Source organism: Ochotona curzoniae, unplaced genomic scaffold, assembly GCF_017591425.1.
Source record: "Ochotona curzoniae isolate NIBS_2020 unplaced genomic scaffold, NIBS_Ocur_1.0 scaffold_1852, whole genome shotgun sequence".
Taxonomy (NCBI): Eukaryota; Metazoa; Chordata; class Mammalia; order Lagomorpha; family Ochotonidae; genus Ochotona; species Ochotona curzoniae.
In genome coordinates this window covers 5380103-5384918 of record NW_024467087.1, presented here as the reverse complement: position 1 = coordinate 5384918, position 4816 = coordinate 5380103, and the positions used below count along the sequence as shown (strand labels likewise).

General features: G+C 42.2%; 1 pseudogene; it reads right to left on the bottom strand.

Annotated features, from left to right (window-relative positions):
• Positions 1–1111: 1111 nt before the first annotated feature.
• LOC121169451 lies at positions 1112–2564 on the bottom strand (annotated as a pseudogene).
• Positions 2565–4816: the final 2252 nt, after the last annotated feature.

The window sequence follows — 4816 nt, the reverse complement described above, 5'->3', positions numbered from 1 at the left end:
ATCTTAGAATTGTGCTCCTAAATCTGCATTGTGAATTGCATGAATCTGTTATATAACAGATATTATATATACATATATATATGTAATGAAATAGATCTGATCACCAGATGTAATATCTTGACATTTCTTTCCATCCATGGCTATTTTGATATTATAATATTCACTAGTTACTAAAAATAAGTAAGTATGAGCTGGGATTATGGTACAGAATGTAATGAAAGTCATGGCCTGTGATGCCAGCATCCCATAGTACCAGTTCAAGTGCAAGGTGTTCCATTTCTAATCCACTTCTCTGCTAATGGCCGGGAAAAAGCACTAGAAGACAGTCCAAGTGCTACGCACATGGGAGACTTAGATGAACCTCCTGGTTCCTGGCTTTGTTCTACTTAGGCCTGGCCATTGCAGCCATCCTGTGGAATGAACCAGTAGATGAAACATCACTAACTCTTTCCCTCTTAGCCTTCTCTCTGTGACTTTCAAACAAACAAAAAATGGATTTTTAAAAATAGGTGAGCAAATCCATAATTTCTGTAATTTCTCTAGAGTGTGTCATAGGCTACAAAGACATAAATTCAGGTGAGGAAATCAGATTTATGGTAGTGATCACAGGACCTGAAATCTAGTTCTCTGGCCCACGTGCTAGTATGAGACTCTACCCCTCCACCTACGTGGGATACAAGTGCATTAATGAGTCCCCAAGTTCAGTCAACCAGCACAGTATGCCAGCATGCAAGCCTGGGGCCCTAACACATCATCTCACCCTCCTGCCTGGGACCCAAACACACGCATGATGTCCCAGGCCAGCTCCACTCTGCTAGCCCCCAGCACAAGTGGCCAGCTCCCTTTCCCATCCTTTTTTGTTTGTTTCGTTTCGTTTCTTTTCTTTTCTTTTCTTTTCTTTTCTTTTCTTTTCTTTTCTTTTCTTTTCTTTTCTTTTCTTTTCTTTTCTTTTCTTTTCTTTTCAGTTTCTAAGTTACTTAATTCTTAGAAATCTATAGGAACCGGGATGTATTATGGTACTCAAGTCACAGATTACGGAGAACGAGAAGCAGTGCATCACAGTAACAAGGTTTGTATTGGACAAACAACTGCAAGGCTGAAGAACTTTCTTCTATGAACTTCGGGATTTGTTTTCTTGTTTGGTCACTTGGAGGAAATCTTTGATTTGATTCTTCAGTATTCATGTTTTCTCCAACTGCAGTATCCAACATTTCTTCATCTGTCCTCATCATCATCATGTAGGTCTTTTGAAATCAATTATCTAGCTAGTTTAATATTCAGTCCTTAGTTCTAGTGAAGCTTCCTTTTCATTTCAAATTGACGTTTTTTGTTTCTCGTTCTTCGGAGGTCATTGTCCTCCTCTCCACTGCTGCCTTCCTGTTCCTGAGTCTGGTATTTCGGCTCTGAGCCGATAGCAGCAGTCAACTTCTTAGCCAAGGTGTCTGAAGTTACGGCTTCAGTGGTTTCTGTGTTGCTGTGTATGTCCTCATCATCACCTATCATATTATGGTGCTGGGTGCTTGGCTCATCTGTCTTCATTAGACCATAGTCTTTGTCTGCTGGATGATAAGTCGCCAAGATGTTCATTCCATCCCACTTCTGCAATTTCGTACTCAGCTCCCCTGCTGAAGTTCAGCTCCAGCTGAGTTCGGAACTCGAGAAGCGTGCATGGATAAGGCGCAAAGGGGAACAAAACGGACCACTACAGTTCCAGGATCATAATGGACCATGCGATAAAGCTGTCCGCTTTATTTATACAGAAGCCATCACAAAGGCTGGCATAGACTTTTTGCACCTGATCAAGCAGGCATTCCTAAGGATATTTTCGCCTTGAGGCAGGATATCCACAGTCCTAATCCTGTGATCAAGAAGTTCTCAATAGATGGCACATACCCATCAGTAATACATTCCTATTACAATCCTCATTCTACAACTTAGTCTTGAATCAGTTGAGGAAGATAATGCATCACAGAAGAAGGGAGTTAAAGATCAAGAAAAGAGGGAATAGATTCCCACTACACCAGGGGTGTTAACTCTTGATTGGCATATGGTCAATGGGGGAGGAGAACCCTAAGCATAAGTTCCTGTTATACCCTTGATTAACATGTGATCAGTGGGGGACTTAACACCCTTGATTAGCATATGGTCAATGGGGTGGCCAAGACAGCAATAATAAAAGACCCTTTTGCTAAAATGGTATCAGCAACATGAACTTCCAAGCTCGCATTGGTAGTAAACACCAACTCCGCAGTGGCAGCCAATGGCTAAATAGATGATAGAAATCTCAGTGGGGCTGTCCAGTGTGTCTGTGAAAAGGGAGGTGGAGCTGCATTCACGTGGCTTTAGAGACATCCGCCGGGCCCTGCCATGCAGTGGGAAATTCCTTGCAGCCCTGCTGGCAATGGATCAATTCTCTTCACACCTTAGTGTCCACCACATCCACTGCACGGATCCCAGCACTCCCCGTCAATGGGGCTGCTTGTCCGAGGCCACCCGAGAGGAAGTCGTGGAGGTCTTGTTCTTAGGATCCCCTTGATGGGCCAGGGTGAGGCCATCGAGGCCATGGAGGCCATCATTGCGGGGAGCTCTGGGAGTCGGCTCAGGGTCGCTGCTGGTGTGGGGTTTGGGAAGAGAAGGGGTCAGGTGCTAGCAGAGCTCCCTGCCAAGGCAGGTGCCAAGAACCCACTCAGGGCCAAGGCCGCCTGCGCCTCTGAATGTCCTGGAAACGGCCACGCGTGTCATGGTCATGACACAAACAACCCCGACGCCAGATCCTAGGCTGCCCGGCATGGCAGCCTTGGTATTTTACCCACGGCTGGCGGAAAGCTGCCGGCCCAGAGCCTCCCAGTGGGAGCGACATGGCCTCCCAGCCCCTCGGGCTCACCCTCTCACGGTATCACACCCCCTGATCCTTTATGCAGTCACCATCAACACCATATCATACTATATTTTATATTAAAGGAGCAGAAAATGTAGGTAATTTACTTTTAGTTCAGAGTCTTATACACTTTTGATAGAAATTGTGTGTTTTCTTAAGATTACCAGATTGTGAAATCCATGGTCAGAGATTTATTTGAAAAAGAAGAAACAGTTTAAGATTTGGACTCAGGGCAAATTAAATTACATTTATTAACAACACCATGAAGTTAAATAACATGCTACTAAATGACTAACATGTAGCTGAAAAAATGAAAATCAAGAACCTTCTTGAAGAAAATGTTGATTCTGTTTTATGGCTTTTCATTTAGGGGGATGTATAGTAGCTGTGTAATGGAGACTGTCATATTTAGTAACATGTCATTTCACTTCATGACATTGTAAATTTCTATTTATCTTTCTATTGTTGATTTTGTACTGTGACTTTTCATTTGAGGGGATGTAAAATAGCTGTGAAAGGGAGACTAACATCCAGATGTGAGGATACAATGTAGTATGCATCTCTACTTCCAGACAAAGGGACTTACATTGAAATTGTTCACTATATCTTGACAATATGATGCTGGACTCTCTGCCATTGTCTGTGCCCGCAATGATGGACATATGACTGTGTATGAAGAACTATATTTTAGTAATGATATAGAGGAACTAGGTGGGAAGGGGAGGAATTGAGGAGGGGATAAGGGAAATGCCAGGAACCTATGGAATTGTAATATAAAATCATAATAATAATAACAAACTGTTAAAAAAGAGAAAATTACATTTAATGATAAACGAGAAACATTTTGATATACTTTTATTAAACTATTTGTTTCTTAATTGAATTCTAAGTCATAACAGCTTCCAAATGTCTTTTTTGTCTTAAATTTATAGCTAGTTCAATCTGAAGAACTCTAAATGTAATCTAGAGGACAAGAGAGAAATAAATGTGCTATTAATATAAGGAGCTAGTCAACATTCTTGATAATTCAGCTTGTGGAATGTAGCCAAAGGAAGCTGCTGAAAATTGAAAGGCATACATAATCTAAATGACATCACAGTCACTGGCATGTATATATAGCATGGCTCAGAGTCATTTGTTACTAAGTCATTGAAGCTCAATGTCATCATTTTGCTGACAGACTAGAAAATGCAAGGTATACGACTTTGTCTCTACAGTCTTGACCCAGTTTTTGATGGTGAAAACAGCTGATCACTATTCAGTTGGGAGGTTGTTACATTTTATATCATTTAGAGAAACTTGAATATGAAGTGCATTATACTTATGTCTGTGCAAATACTAGTGAACGTTGGGAAATGAGAGAGAGTTATGGGAGTGCAGGGAAGTGAGCAAAGTGTATTCATCTTTGTGTCGTTGGACATATTGAATGTACAGTATATGTTCTCTGTATATTAATACAAATAAAAAAGAGGGCAGACTGGGAGTCTGGCGAGCTAAACCTTCGCGGGCCCGGCTGCTGAGGACGCTGGACAGGATGGCTGCCCCATGCCCACCACACACAAGCCGCAGCTGCATCCATGCAGAGTGCTGCCACAGGGCAGGCCAGCGCGCCATTAGGCACTAGGCTTCGCCTGCTGGCCGCCTGGCCAGGGAACACCGGGATTTTTGTTATTAGATATGATGGTTAGATAGCTTCTAGCAGAATCTACAATGTTTCGGGGATGTGAATTAATCCTAAAGATGCTCAAGGACAGTGAATCTTCCTCAGATAAACCTGTGAATAGTACTGTCCCAACCCCTGTGTTTTGACCAATTTTAAAACCTTTACACTTTCAAAACCTTGTGCTCATCAAGAATGGGGCAGAGACCAAAGAAATCTTCCATAGCTTAGAAAGTGTGAGGAAGGTTACATTGTAACCTACCAGGAAAATGAAAGGT